We start from the raw sequence: 16,022 nt of genomic DNA, 5'->3' as shown, positions 1-16,022 counted from the left end.
ACCTCCACCGGCACTGATTGCTCTGTGGGACGGGTGGGGATTTCAGGGGCACAGGCTCCTCCTGCAGCTGATCTCCCCAGAAATGTCTCTGGACTTTTCCACTCACAACTTTGAAGTCTAGGATCACCCGTATACACAGGTAGAATATGTTTCTTGTTCAGTGCTGTATAGTACTCCATCGAACAACCATGTCACGTTTTATTATTTCTCTAACTAAAAATAAAGACAACAATACACTTCTTTCTACTTGTAGAGGTTTATCCATTTATAGTATCAACAATCTTGGTTGACTAATTTTCTCCAGCAGGATGTGTCTGTGGTAGACAGAATAATGACCCCACCACCACCTCCACCCCCTCAAATGTCTATGTCTTCATTTCCCAGAACCTGTCAATATGTTAGGTTACGTGGCAAGAAGGGGGATTAAAATTGCAGAGAGAATTAATTTGGTTATTAGTTAACCTAGAAATGGAGAGATGATCTGGGTTACCTGGGGAGGTCCAGTGCCCTCACGGGGTCTTTAGAAGTGGAAGAGGGAGGCAGGAGAAAGAGAAACAGAGAGATAACATTGCCTGGCATTGCTCGCTGTGAAGATAGAAGAAGGGGCCACAAGCCAAGGAATGCAGGCAGGATCTATAGAAGCTGGAAAAAAAGGCAAAGAAGTAGATCCTACCCTACCCTACAGTCTTCCAGACGTCCTTCCTGCCACTTGTCGATTTTAGTGTCAGACATCTGACCTCAGAGCCGTAAGATAGTAAATGTGTGTGTTGTAAGCCAGTCCCTTGGTGGTCATCTGTTCCAGCAGCAAGTGAGAAGGCGCCGTCTCTCAAACCGCAGGGATGGAGAAGACCGACACCTGGGGTTTGCCTGCACGTGGGACATGAAAACGCATGGGTTACAGATATTGGCAAGAAAGTGGCTGAAATGCTAGTCCTTGGAAACTTGACCCGATGAGAAGGAGAGAGGGAAGGGAGGCCATGTGACCGGGGAAAGGGAAGGCTTAGCAGTAGGCAGGGGCTGCACCTGGGGCGCAGTGACGTCCCTGGGGGGAAGCCAGAGGCCAAGCCCCAGGTAGGTGTTTGAATTCCTAATGCAGAGGTGGGGCCTTGGGGGTTGAGGGGTGGGCGGGGGTGACAGGGATCTGGGGGTGACCTCGGAGGGGTGGGCGGGGGTGACAGGGATCTGGGGGTGACCTCGGAGGGGTGGGCGGGGGTGACAGGGATCTGGGGGTGACCTCGGAGGGGAGGCTGAGGCCGAGGGAAAGGGACTGTGCTAGGGAAGGCAGAAGTCAGACATCTGGGGGGGGGGGGGGTAGGCACAGGGACATTTCTGGGGAAATCGGCTGCAGGAGCGGGTTCCCCCGAAATCCCCACGTGTCCCAGGGGACAATCTGTGCCTGTGGTGGGGGGGGGGGGTATGTGATGGGCCTGCAATCCCACAGGTGTGTGCGATCAAGTATACTGTCAGGTAGGTTGGAGTGTTGTAGGTGGCCTGGGATGAGTCTCGGGGTAGCGTGGGAGATAGTGGTCAGTCTAGGGGACGCACGGACAAGAGGTCACTGTGTGCATAGCTGTGGCACGTGTGGGTGTGCGACGGGAAAATGGGGATGTGTGTGCGTTGGTGGTATGGTGCGGTGTGTTGGGGGCGCGGTGCGCGGTGGTGGGGGCGCGGTGCGTACGGGGGGCGGGGTGCGCATGGATGCGGCGTGTGGGTAAGTGAGCGTGCGGGCCTGGAGCTTGGTGAGGGTGAGGCGAAGGAGGAGGGGCCCAGGGGGGCGACAGCGGAGCCGAGCAGGGGCCGGTGGCCCGGCCTCGGGAGCCACCAAGCCCCGCCCGCGGCGTCCCGGCTTCCCCGCCCCTGCGCCCGCTCCCTCCGCCCCTGCCGCGCGCTCCAGCCCAACTCCACAGAGACTCCGCCGCCGTCGCCAGCTCGCGCGTCCCGGCCCCTGCGAGCCGCCGCGGGAAGCAGGTATGACACGACCCCGGGCGAGCGCAGGAGTGGCCCTGGCCGGCGCCGGCCCCTGCGCGCCCGCGGCTCGCGCCCTCCGCTGTCCCGACCTCAGTTTCTCAGCCGGACGCTCAGGCGCCGCGGGGACCCGGGCTCGGGGCGCAGGAGTCCTGCCGGGTGGGAAGAGCCCCGGAGCGTGGGGCGGGGGACGCGTCGTTCGGGAGGGTGACAGCCGCGACACTTGGGAGCGCGGACTTCGCTGGGCGCCGCGAAGCACTTTGTTGTGATTCACTGACTTCGCCCACACAGCATCCCTGTTGGCGGCCTTCTTAACCCTGGCGCCGAGGGGGACCTCCCGAGGGTCAGGGGGCTGAGAAGCGTCCCTGGATCCCAGGTCATCCGGACGTGAACCTGGGAGTCCCGCCCCAGAGCCCCCCGGTGCGCCCGCCTCAGAGGGACTGTGGGTGTATTTTCTGAGTGTCCTTCCTTGGGGTGCTGGGGAGGAAGTCAGATGGGAACCCCTTCCTGTCTTCCCCCAGAGGGGATGTGTCCAGAGAATGTCATATTGCTTTGGCTTGCTGGGGGTGGAGGGGGCAAGTTGGGGACAGAGGGTGTGCAGCAAGGAGCTGGGACCTTCCCCTGTATCGTAGTGGGGAAACTGAGGCATGGGGAAGTTTAGGGAGGAAGAGCTTCTCCCATCTATATAAAGCACCACAGCACCCCCACCCCATCTCCACCGGGGAGCCCTGGGGGCGGGGGCTGTGTGACGTTTTCTTCCCCCAGACCTAGGCATCCCTGTGGCCCTGACCATGTGACATCCAAGAGTGACCCAGCCTTCCTACCCCCCCAACTGTGTAATTCCATGAGGAATGCGGGGACCTATTCTTCCTCCTTTGTTTATGACCTTCCTCCCGCCCTGCCCCCCAAAGGTAACTACCTCCATAATTCCGGAGTGTTCCCCTACCAGGGGTCTCCAAACTTTTTACACAGGGGGCCAGTTCACTGTCCCTCAGACCATTGGAGGGCTGCCAAATACAGTGGTCCTCTCACTGACCACCAATGAAGAGGTGCCCCTTCCAGAAGTGCAGTGGGGGCTGGATAAATGGCCTCAGGGGGCCGCATTGCAGCCCGCGGGCCGTAGTTTGGGGACGCCTGCGACCTTCCCTACACCCACAGAAAGTAGGTGACCTGCGTGGTAGTGCCTGGAGGACAGAAAAGGCAGAAAACGCCTCCATGTCATGGGCACCGTGGCCCCCCTCCCCGGAGTTCTCATTTCCTCGAGAGTGACCCGTGTTGCTGCATGTAAACCTCGCTTAGTTATGTGTGCTAGCTGCGGAATGGGTTTCCACCCTGGCTAGGCCTCCGGACGGGTCTTTAGGTAAAAAAAATAATAAAAAAAAATGGGGGAGGACTGGGTTTTTGTTTCCGTCGTTGCTATAAACTGCTGCCTCTGGGTTCAGTAAGCGTTCTCCGCTCTTTGTCCTAAACTAACTCCGCAGGATCTGAATTTGGGGGACAAAGTCTCTTCATCGCAATTGTACCTACACATATATGTACCCCTGCCAACACACACACACATACACACACACGCACAGGCGCACGCACACGCATCTCTGTCCTGCTGTACGTAAGGACAAACACAACACCCCCTCTGTCCAGCTGCGGTCTGCCTGTCCAGGACCCAGTGGGCAGAGTGCCCATAAGCGACTGCGGCCAGGGCTTCTCTCTGGAAGCCCCCCGCACTATGCCCACCTTCCCGTGGGAGACAGAGGAGCTAGGAACCACGGCTGACAGACAGGAGCCCCCGGGTCCTGTGGGTATACCGCAGACGTACGGGGTCCAGGCTGTGTCAGGAGGGGGCTGCTCGTCCGGGAATGTGTAGCCGGGACTGTCAAACACTGGCTGGGATGCCTGATGACAAACAGCTGGTTGGAGAAGCAGCTGGAATCAGAGATGTTTGGAACACAAGCCCAGCTCCTCCACCGCTCCCCAGCTGGGGTTGGGGGTCAGGGGCAATTCCCTTCCTCCGCCTGCACCCCGGTTTTCTCAGCTGTGACATGAGGTGATGATAATGGCAACCCCCTCCCCCCAAACTGCCCCGTGGGTCGGTGGGATGAGAAAACACAGCGTGCCGAACATTCTCAGCACTAGGTGAGCAGGAAACTCCGTCCTGGACGGAGCAGACCCTGGAGATGGCTCTGGAGGTCGAAGCGATGCTCAGAGCCACCCTCTGGGGCCTCACCCGCACCCCAGGTGCAGGCAGAGAACCCTACGTGCTGAGCGGGACTGAGGGTGAGGTTTTCGCTTGTTGCGAGCCAAGCCCAGCTCTCAGCAGGCTTCAGACGTGTCAGGGCGCCTACAAAGGGCCTACTGTGCATCCGGCCCTGAGGGAAGCTGCAGAAACCGTCAGCCTAGGTCCCACCTGTGAGAGACAGGAAATAGCAGACGTCACCAAGGAGACCTGTGGGCAGCTTTTATGAGGCCTCTGCTCCTTTAAAACCTTTAGCTTACTCCCAAGATTTAAAAAGTGGGAGATGTCACATAAAATTCCATGTTTCTTGAGAAAAGAGGATCAGAAAAGATGACAGCTCCCGGCCCAGCACGCAGCACCCCCTGGATGGGGCAGGCACCCTCATTTTTTTTTTTAAGTAAGAGGAGGGGAGATATATAGACTCCCACATGCATTTCAACTGGGATCTACCCGGCAACCCTGTCTGAGGCCGATGCTCGAGTACCAAGCCATTTCCAGCACCTGAGGCTGACACGCTTGGACCAACTGAGCACACAGCCACACTCGAACCAATCAAGCTACTGGCTGAGGGAAGGGAAGAGGGAGAGAAAGGGGAGAGGGAGGAGGAGAGAAGCAGATGGCCGCTTCTCCTGTGTTTCCTGACCGGGAATCAAACCAGGGACGTCCACACATCAGGCCAGTGCTCCATCCGCTGAGCCACCAACCAGGTCCAGGCACCCTCATTCTTAAAGAGCAGCTTAATGTCAAGGTTAGCAACACAGACAGACACCGCTGCCAGCTCCTACATCCCAGCTCCAACTCAGAGACGTTGTGTGGTCTAAAGCAAGTCACTTAGTATTTTTGTGACTTGGTTTGTTTATATGTAACACATGGGTATTAAGTGGCAAGTCTCAAAGAGCTGTTTTAGGCATTAAATGAGTCAACAGCCTGGAACCCTTTGAGCAGTGCCTGGTTCATGGTCAACACCACCCTCGTGTTGATGCTAATGCTGATAATGGTGGTGTTCCCGGCCTGGTGATTTGTACTCCAGATTGCAATTTCTTTTTTATTTTATTTTTTTTTAGTGAGAGAGAGAGGCAGACAGACAGGAAGGGAGAGAGAGATGAGAAGCATCAACTCGTAGTTGCATCACTTTAGCTGTTCATTGATTGCTTTCTCATATGTGCCTTGACCAGGGGGGCTGCAGATGAGCAAGTGACCTCTTACTCAAGCCAGCAACCTTGGGCTTCAAGCCAGTGACCTTTGGGCTCAAGCCAGCGACCACGGGGTCATGTCTATGATCCCACGCTCAAGCCGGCGACCCCGGAGTTTCGAACCTGAAACGTCAGCATCCAGGGCAATGCTCTATCCACTGCGCCACCACCGATCCGGCTCCAAACTGTAATTTCTACCCCAAATTGTACTCTGTATAAAGTGCTGTAGAAACAGAAGAGAAGGGGGGAGGGGAGGAGTGGGAATGTCACCCTTTGAGCTCCCCCTCCTCCAGCCCAGTGGCCGCAGCGCTGACCTCGGCAGCACACACACAGGTGAGAGGCTACAACACCAAAAATTTTCTCTCTGCCCGGACAGAAAGAGGACAGCATTTCAAGGACAGAGACAAAGAGGAGGGGACTTCTCAAGTGGCTTTTGAAGGATGAATAGGAGTTTCTGAGGAAAGGCATTTTTACACTGAGAAAACACCCTTGACAAAGGCCCAGGGGCGGGACGGAGTGAAGCGAGTTTAGGAAGGGACGAGAGGCAGGGAGATGAGTCCGGGGAGACGGAAGGGGACCTGGGGACCGAGCTGGGGCTGGCGGCAGGAACAGGGACCCCCATTTCCTGTGCCCCTGCTGTGTGTAGGCGCTCTCATAACCACTGCCCCTGCAGTCCTCATATGCCCCTGGGAATGGGGTCTGGTCACCCCCAGTTACGAGTCAGACGCAGGGAGGGGTGTCCCTTGCCCTGTGAGCCGGTGGCCGAGCCGGGGTCGGACCCGAATCCGTCTGATTCTAAAGCCCAGGGACCGTCTCTGAGCCTCGGCTTTCTCACTGTGACGTGGAGAGGGGACCAGCGACAGCTACCGGGGAGCTGTGCCGTGGGGACGAGAGGGGAGAGTCCAGCACGGAGCCGTTGCTCTTGTCATTTAGATTGGAATGCCGCCTCTCAGCCTGACTCACACCACTGCCCAGCCTCGGAGTGGGGGCCCGGGGACACAGAGCGAGTGACCCGGCCCACGCAGTCACCCAGTCTCAAGAAATGCAGATTCTCAGACTCACCCCGAGACACCCACCCGGGCAGTGTCCTTTAACCAGCCCTCCAGGTGAGTCTTGTGCTCACAAAAATGTTCCAGTCGCTGGCCTAGAGGACTTCAAACGAGACTTCCTCCAGCCACCGACGTGTACCTCCCTAGACGTGTACCCACCGGAATTCTGTCCTCAGCAAAGACCACGGCCTGAGGGGATGTCCTGAGACAAGGCACATCCCTGTCGGCTCTGGAGGCTGGACAAACCATTCCTTTACGGACAGGAGGGTCCCCCCAGGACCCAGCGGAGTCTCAGTTGCGGGTTTTCACGCTTTAGAAGTCACTCTCCTTCCTAGTCTGGTGGCCCCTAGTCTGCCCACCTGGCGGGCCTGGGGCAAGAGTTCGCTCTCGGAGGGGGCTGGTTCAGGATAAAAGATGTCCCAGGCAACTGAGGACTCGTCACCCCCCATAAAGAGCTTGTTGTGAGAGATGCTCTCTGTGTCTCCGGGTGGATGCAGGTGGGGGCGCATGCAGGAGTCTGTCTCTCTGTCCCCCCCCCCATCACTAAATAAAAGGGAAAGAAAGGAAGCTGTAGCTCTTTATGAATGGACGTACCATCGTCTCCCGGATGTGCTGTGAGAGCAGAGAACAGGGGGCGGTACTCGGCCATCTGTGTGGGCAGAGAACAGGGGGCGGTACTCGGCCATCTGTGTGGCGTGTTGGAAAAGGCCCGCATAGGCGCATAGGACGTATATATTTGCATACGCACGTTAACGGCTAGGGGACACCCTGGAAGCTGGTGACCCTGGTTGACTTTGGGGAGGGAAGGTAATGACCTTAAGTGAGGAGGCAGGTGACTTTGGGCTGCAGACAGGTCGGTACCCTCGAGCATACGGTTTTCATTTGTATGCTAACCGTGTCAAAATTATATCGTCTCACCAGGCATCTTTTCTTTTGCCTTATGCCAAACAAGCATAAATGTGGAGATAAGGCTAATCCTCCCTTGGACTGTGACCCAAATTACGTGTTATGTTTTCAAATAAAGAATGGATTAAATCCGGGCCTTGGCCGGGTAGCTCAGTTGGTTCGAGTGTTGTCCTGATTACGCCAAGGTTACGGGTTCAATCCCCAGTCAGGGCACATGCAAGCATCAGCCAATGAATGCATAAATAAGTGGAACAACAAACTGATGTTTCTCTCTCTCTCTCTCTCTCTCTTTCTAAAATCAATAATATTTAAAAGGATTTTTTTTTAATTTTTTTATTGATTGGTGTTAGCCAGACAGGAGGGGAAAGAGAGAGAAAGAGGGAGAGAGAGAAACATCCATCTGTTCCTGTGTGTGCCCTGACTGGGGACTGAACCAGCAACCCCTGCACTTCGGGACGATGCTCCCACCAAATAAGCTATCCAGCCAGGGCAAAAAAATGAACCGTTTTAAAGAGAGTCCTCTGATCACAAAAGAACAACTATTGTGCGATCCCACTTACAGGAGGGACCTAGGTTATGCAAAGTCAGAGAACCAGAGTGGAGTGGAGGTTACCCAGGGGCTAGGGTAGGGGAGAATTGGGAGGCGGGGTTTAATGGGTACAGCATTTCCTTCTGTTCGGGAAGACGAAAAAGTTCCGGTGTGGATGGTGCTGATGGTTGCACAACAGTGTCAATATACTACGACCACTGAACCGTGCATTTAAAAATGCTTTAAATGGTAAGTTTTAGGTTGTATATTTTGCCACGATGAAAACATTTAGGGATAACCAAAAAAAGGGAGGGGGTTGCTGTCAGATTGTTTGGGTTCTAGTCCTTGGTTCCGCCACTTCTTAGCACTGTGTACTTCTAAGATCAAGTGTGTGTATACTTCTGTAAGCCTCAGTCTTCCCTCCTGCAAACGGGGCTGTCAGAGAGTGCCTGACGCACAGGAATCCTACAAGAACTCCGTCACTTTGTCCGCCTCCGTGGGACGGTTCTAGGAGGTCAGGACTGGGGTAGGAGGGAGGTTAGAATAGCCACTGGACCAAATATTAAGACCAGCAGATTCAAGTGGGGCTGGTGTCCAGGGCGTTGGCGAACTCATTGTCTCCATTTTCACATCACGTTGTATTTACAACATTAAAAAGGTTATGTGTTTCCGTCACGTCAACTACAAAATGTAGTGGCAGACAAAATCCTTTTGGCTATTGAGAATACACAGAAGGTGTGGCAGTTGCCCCCCCCCTTGTTGGGCCCCCACCCGCCCTCCCCCCACTCCCCACCCCTCTGACCTACAGAGTGATTTGAATCCTGGCTCTGTCCCTCATTAGCTGCGTGACCTTACGCAAATTATTTAACCTCCCCGCAAATTACTTAACCTCCCTGCTGCTTCTGTGATACAAATTCTCACCTCCTTACGGGTCTGATACAGAGTAACCTGTCAAGTGCTTAGAACAGCGCCTGGCCACACAGGGAGCCCTAAACACAAATGTGTTAAGTTAACTGGAAATAAGCCTAAAAGTCTTAGCAATTTTTTTTAAAAGAAATTTATTTTTTACAGTAATTCAAGTGTTTTAGCCAAGACGTAGTCGTGGGGCGGGCTGAACCTGGAGGGCTTCCCGGAGTGGGTGTGCTGGCAGGGAGCTGAAGGAAGGGAAGGGGTGCCCGGCTGGTGGGAGGGTCAGTGAGGGACTGAGGCTCTCTGCCGGGGTGTTCAGGCCTTCAGGAGGCCACTCAGGCATCGTAACAACGTGAATCCAGACCCACGCTTTCTCCTCCTCCCCTGCGCCTCTCTGGCTGAGGATTTGGAGGCTGGGGAGTCCGGTGCCCCTGACCCCCTGACGTGCAGACTTCCGGGCCAGTGCAGGCAGCCTGGCTTCCTCCTGAGGTGCCGGAGAGCTCACTCCTGAGCTGTGGTCTGGACGGAGGGCTGAGGCCCAGGCAGCTGTGTGCCCCCTCCCTTCAGCAGCTGCGTCTGACCTGGGGCCTCAGGCAGGGGCTGGGCTGTGACCTCCCAGAATGAGCTCCCCCCACCCCAAGCGGAGTCCGAAACCCGGCCTGTGTCAGTGTGTGGACTCGGTTGATTTTCCTGGTTGAAGGGCTCCACCCCCAACGTAGGACGGATCACCTCTGTGCTTTCTCGGTGCTCTGCACAGGAGCGAAGAGAATTTGGAGAGAGGCTTTGGGGGAGTTTGGTCAGCGAGAGAGGCCACAGACTGCCTTCGGGGTCTGAGGCTCTGGACCTTTGGCGTTGGTTGGGTGGGGGCCAGGGGGGTGTAAAAATGTTTAGAAGTGTGCCTGGCTCGGGGTCAGTGCTCCCTAATGGAAGACGGGGCCATTTACCGGGCCGGACAGTTTGGGTCCTCAAAGCATGGCCGCAGAGGTTTAGGGGTTTAAATCCTCCAGATCAGGGGTCCCCAAAGTACGGCCCCCTGAGGCCATTTATTCGGCCCCCCACCGCACACCCGGAAGGGGCACCTCTTTCATTGGTGGTCAGTGAGAGGAGCATAGTTCCCATTGAAATACTGGTCAGTTTGTTGATTTAAATTTACTTGTTCTCTATTTTAAATATTGTATTCATTCCCATTTTGTTTTTTTACTTTAAAATAAGATATGTGTAGTGTACATAGGGATTTGTTCATAGTTCTTTTATAGTCCGGCCCTCCAACGGTCTGAGGGACAGTGAACTGGCCCCCTGTGTAAAAAGTTTGGGGACCCCTGCTCCAGATGCTGTAATTCCTGATTCCAGTTTGTGTTAACAATGGAGAGAGTCGGGGAGTCAGACAGGCTGGGGCTCACTCAGCTCTGTGTGAGTGTGCGGGACAGGGCACCTCTGAGCCCCGGCTGTGGACTGCAGACGGGAACCGGGAGAGCACCCCCCCAGCACGGGGAGAAGCGGGGCTGTCGCACGGAGTGATCTCCCTGTACCCCCCAGCAGTCCAGGGGAACAGCCAGCACCATTGTCTGCATGCTGCAGATAAGAGGACGGGTTCAGAGAGGGCCAGGAGCTTGCCAAGGTCATTCGGAGCTCGCGAACGGTGGGGCTGGGATCTTAACCCGAGCCGTGTGACCACAGAACCCACGCTGCTGCCCCCGCCTCTCGGGTGCCAGGTGGCCTCTGGGAGGTGACAGTGGAGGGGAGGGGGACGCTTTCCTCCAGGACAGGACTCGTCCGCCCGTATCCACACATGGAAGGTGTCAGCTGTTCACGCTCTCGGGGTCCGCCCGCAGTCGCTGTATGGGTGAAGGTCCTGATCGCCCCTAACGACCAGGCCAGGCCGGAACCCAGCTGGCACGTGGCTGCGGGCGGCAGCCCCTCACCTTCCTGGACACCACATCTCAGCCCTCAGCCTCCCCGAGAGACTGCGAGATGGCCGTCCACACAGCCTGGGCCCCAGGCCCGGAACGGGCTGGCTGCATTTCAGGGCCAGCAGGAGATGGAGACTGAGCAGGGAGCAGGAGGAGTCGTGGGGGGAAAACATCCCCCGTTTCCCTTCCTTGTCTCTGGTTCACGCCCTTCACCTAGTGCTCAAGGGGGAAGGTTTGCCTCATCGACTCCAGTGCAGTGGAGCCCACTCTGGGGCCCGGGCCTCAGGGAGCCCCGCTGAGCCAACACTAACAGAGTGCTAGCTATCGAACAGGCTCAGTGAGCAATGTTTTATCTGAGTTATTTCATTTAATCTGCACAAGGACCCTATCAGGTAGGAATATGATCGCCTGGCCTCTGGTGGCGCAGTGGATAAAGCATCAACCTGGACCACTGAGGTTGCCGGTTCAAAACCATGGACTTGCTTGGTCAAGGCACATATGGGAATTGATGCTTCCTGCTCCTCTCCCCCTTCTCTCTCTCTCTCTCTCTCTCTCTCTCTCTCCGTCTTTCTGTCCCCTGCCTCTCTAAGATGAATAAGAAAAAAACCAAAAAAAACCATAATCATTATCATCACTATTATCACCATCACTATTATCACCCTTACCATCACCCTCACCACCATCATCACCATCATCTTCATCATCATCCTCCCCACCATCATCACCATCATCACCCTCCCCACCACCCTCCCCACCATCATCACCCTCACCCTCATCATCATCATCACCATCATCTTCATCATCACCCTCCCCACCATCACCATCATCACCATCATCATCATCACCACCATCACCATCATCACCATCATCATCATCATCACCCTCACCATCATCATCACCCTCACCATCATCATCACCCTCACCATCATCATCATCATCACCATCATCTTCATCATCACCCTCCCCACCATCACCATCATCACCATCATCATCATCACCACCATCACCATCATCACCATCACCCTCCCCACCATCATCACCATCATCATCACCACCATCATCACCCCCACCTTCACCCTCCCCACCATCATCACCATCATCATCATCATCATCACCCTCCCCACCATCATCACCATCACCATCATCATCACCCTCCCCACCATCACCATCACCACCATCACCACCATCACCATCATCATCACCCTCACCATCACCCTCCCCACCATCGTCACCATCATCATCATCATCATCCTCGCCACCATCATCGCCACCATCGCCATCACCACTAGTAGCAATATCACGGACACCCACATGACTTCCCAGACCCAAGGATGAACCTGCAGGTGGGAAAAGAGACTCAGAAGACCTTACACATCCATCCCCCTAGAAAGATTGTAAAGTCTGAAGACCCAAATGTGATTCTCAGTTCTGACACTTTCTAGCTGTATGACTTTGGGCAAGTTACCTGACTTCTCTGTGCCTCTGAGTCCTGTCTGTAAAATGGGGCTGATTACAGTTCTTGCCTCACAGGGCGGTGATGAGGGTCGCACGAGCGGGCGCATGTAAAGCACTCAAACCGTAAAAGCAGTCGAACACGGGAGAACACTCCGGCAAGGGGAGCAGCAGTTCAGAGGAGAGCTTGGGATCTGCCTGGCCAGGCGGTGGCACAGAGGACAGAGAGTCGATCTGGTGTCCTGAGGACCCAGGTTCGAAACCCCGAGGTCGCCAGCTCGAGCGCAGGCTCACCTGTTTGAGCGCAGGGTGGCCGACTTGAGTGTGGGATTATCGACATGACCTCATGACTGCTGGTTGATCCCAGAGGTCGCTGGCTGGAGCAGGGGGGTCACTGGCTTGGCTGGAGCACACCCCCCCCTCATCAATGCAGGTATGAGAAGCAATCAATGAGCGACTAAAGTGACACAGCTACAGGTTGATGCTTCTCATCTCTCTCCTTTTCTGTCTGTCTGTCCTGCTAAATAAATAAATAAAGGAGAGCTTGGGGCATCTGTTTGGAGATCCCAGCGGCTCTGACTGTTGAGGGCAGGCGCTGCCCAGCTAACACGAGAACAGCAGTGAGGCCAGCCCGGGGCAGCTCGGTGGCAGGACTGGAGAGACCACTCATGGGTCCTTCTTTCTCCCTAAGAAGCCGGGGGGTGGAGGGTGGAGGAGGGCAGCTCTCACCTGGAACAGGACTGAGAGTTCAGAGCGGGAGCTACGACCTGCCCGGTCTGGGAGAGATCAGGGAGCAGGACCCTCTTCCACACGGATAGAGGAGGTTCCAGCCAGAGCCAGCCACCCCCGGCCGCTGACCGAAACGGTCCTCCAAAGCTGCCAGCCAGCCCAGACTGCCACCATCGTGGTGCCGCTGCCTCTGGGCCCCTCCCCCTTTGTGAGGATGTGCGTCTGAGGTCAGTGCTCCGCCAGGTGCCCCGAGTCTCCCCCCTGCAGCCTCCAGGGCTGCCGCACACCCCTGAGTGGGTCCAGCTCCGGGGACGGCACTCCCACAGAACACGTTGTGAAGGGTGCCCCCTAGGGTTGTGTAGTGCGTGGCCTCCACGGCCGTGTGGGGCAGCTCTGGGAGCCCCCTTCTTCCTGGAGAGGGGACAGAATCTCTTTTGGGTGCCCCGCGGCCGGCTGCAGTTCATGGCACAGAAGGTTAGAGCAGCGTCTGGATGTCAGTCAAGACCCAATGAATGCCTTGCCGTCCAAGGCCAGTTCTTGAGAAGGTTGTGCCCGGCCATTGCGGTGACCGGGGATTGTGATGGATGACACATGGTCCTTGACAGAGATTACTGAGAGACAATATAGCCAAGTGGTCATAAGAGCGGGCCCTGGAGTCAGACAGACACGGGTTCAATTCTGCGCTCCTACTCTTCCTGTGTGACTTGGGGCAAACCACCTGACCTCTCTGTGCCTCAACTTTCCTCATCTAAAAAATAGGCATTATAATAATCCCCATGGGCGTGTTCTAGTCCTTCCTCTCTGGCCGTTACTGGGAGAAGGGAATGAAATGCTGCAGGTGAAGCTCTGAGCAGGGGGCCCGCCCAGTCGTAAAACGGTCACCACCTGTTAAAGGTCGGTGACATCCCTACCCAGGGAGGTGCGGTGCGGGGCTCCCTGAAATCCGTGCCGAGGCCACTGAAGGATCCGGGGCCCCGTCTGAAGCCTGTGGCCCGGAGCCACATCCAGGCAGTACTTGATCGGACTTGTCAACATAACTTTTGCGTAATCAGGTGCCACTGAAATGTCGGAGATTGTGTGCCGGGAAGGAAGAGGCCTCGGGTCCAGGCTTCTGTGCCCTCCGTTCATTCCTGTCGACCGGAGGTCAGAAAACTACAGACCACCTGTGTTTGTGCAACCTGTGAGCTAAGAATAGTGTGGGGGGGGGGGAACGGTTGGAGTTGGTAAAAAAAAAAGAGAGAGAGAGAGAGAAGTATTACTCCATGACACAGGCAAATGACATGAGGCACAAAACTCGGCGTTCGTAGAGTAAGTGTGATAGAAACACAGACACACCCCGTCGTGTATCTGCGGCTGCTCCTTGAACCGCTGTGGCAGCCCGTGGCGGCCACCGAGACCACGGGACCCACAAAGCTCAAACTCTTACTGCTCGGCCCTCTGCTGAAAAGTGCTGAACCTTGCTCCAACACACGGCTCCCAAATTCAGCTGCTTGTTGGAATTACTGGGAACTTTTTATTTCTTTTTTAAGATTTTATGTCTTCATTTTAGAGGGGGGGGAGAGAGAGAGAGAGAGAGAGAGAGAGAGGGAGAGAGAGAGAGAAGGGGGGAGGAGCAGGAAGCATCAACTCCCACAGGTGCCTTGACCAGGCAAACCCAGGGTTTCGACCCAGGGACCTCAGCATTCCAGGTCGACGCTTTATCCACGGTGCCACCCCAGGTCAGGCTGGGAACTTTGTAAAAGCTTGATGCTTGGGCCGTGCCTCAGACCAAGCGAGTCGGACTCTGGCGATAGAGCCAGATGTGGATCCACCGTGCAGCTGAGTCCGGGCCCTCCGTCCCAGCCCCTACTGTGTGTCCTTCCAGCCGTGCCTGGGTGGGCTGTCCTGAGTCCGGAAAGTTTCCCCAGAGTCAGGCACCTTTTCTGCCCCAAGGCCTGTGGGCAGGGTGGCAGGCTGGCCCACACGGGCCTTATTTTTGTGTGACCCACACAGTAATTTTTATATCGGGAAGTCTCACTGGAGCGTCTGGGCTCAGGTCCTCTTGAAACGCCGGAGCCCGGGCCGTCCTGAGCCCGCATTTCCACGGGGCGGGAAGCCCCTGGGTCTGACGTGGCTCCGTTTCTTCATGCCGCCTGCTTGGCCCCTGCCAGCCCTTCAGTTTGAGAGCCCTGACTTCATGGTGAGGGAATCTAACCTAGCATCTCTCTCAAATTTTAATGTGTCCATGCGTGCCCCGGGGTCTCGGTCCAGGAGGTCAAGCGGGTCTGGGTGTTGTGTCTCAAACATGCTGCTGGGTGATGCTGACCCGCTGGGCCTGGAGGAGGCCTTGGTTCTGAAACTTCAGTGTGGCCCAGTCAGCTGGGGGCGGGGGGGGGGAGGGTGCTGTTCCAACCCGGAGTTTCTGCCTCAGGCGGCCGGGGGTGGGGGGGTGGATGGATGCGAGGATTGGCCTCTCTGACAGGTCTGCGGGAGCTGTGGCCGCTGCCTGTTTGGAGCTGGACTTCAGAGCCGCTGGCCCTGGCCGTGCAGCCTGTGCTGGACCCGCCGGCTCACACCTGGGCGGGGGCTCGGTGGTGCCCCCCCCCACGGCGGACTCTCCACCCTCTCTGACCTCAGACGCCCCGCTGTTGCAGAGGGAACCGGGTCTCTCCCGGCGTCTTCAGCCAGCGGTCTCCTTGACCAGACCCAAGCGGTCTCCTTAAGTTCAAAGCCACGATTTATTTAAAAGACACCTGGAGCCTGGAGAGAGCAGAACTGTCCGTCAGTCCGTCCGTCCGTCCGTCCGTGACAAACCTCTTCCCCGTTCTGATAGGCTCTGATCCCCACCTCCTACAACAAAGGCCCCCTCCACAGAGGTCTCACGTGAGATCCCACAGCCCCCCCACCCACCCACAAGCAGATCTGAGCCCCAGATCCAGGGTCTGGGATGGGCCAGGCCTGCAGTCACAGGGCGGGAGGGGACAGGCCACACCCCGAAGACAGCTGTGGCGGCTGCAGCTTCAGGAACCCTCCCAGGGCCCTCCTGAGGGTCAGGCTGGGCCGGGCGCCGTCTGCCACAGCTGCCTTGAACAAGAACGAGCACCCCGGTCAGGACCGGTTTCCCGCAGCCGTTGAACCTGCGAGGGCTGGCAAGCCAGATGGGTGAAC

At 56.4% G+C, this 16,022-nt stretch overlaps 1 protein-coding gene across 1 annotated transcript in view; it reads left to right on the top strand.

The window, feature by feature from the left end:
* The first annotated feature begins 1,840 nt into the window (after positions 1-1,840).
* The window catches only part of SCNN1B (sodium channel epithelial 1 subunit beta), a 53,636-nt gene continuing 39,454 nt past the window's right edge, over positions 1,841-16,022 (top strand). Inside the window, exon 1 of the mRNA XM_066383414.1 lies at positions 1,841-1,968. The gene's annotated coding sequence lies outside the window, so the exon portion shown is untranslated. The remainder of the gene's footprint in view (positions 1,969-16,022) is intronic.

The sequence above is a fragment of the Saccopteryx leptura genome, chromosome 4 (assembly GCF_036850995.1).
Source record: "Saccopteryx leptura isolate mSacLep1 chromosome 4, mSacLep1_pri_phased_curated, whole genome shotgun sequence".
Lineage (NCBI taxonomy): Eukaryota > Metazoa > Chordata > Mammalia > Chiroptera > Emballonuridae > Saccopteryx > Saccopteryx leptura.
The sequence above is the reverse complement of the archived record's forward strand: the minus strand, read 5'-3'. Positions and strand labels throughout refer to the sequence as shown.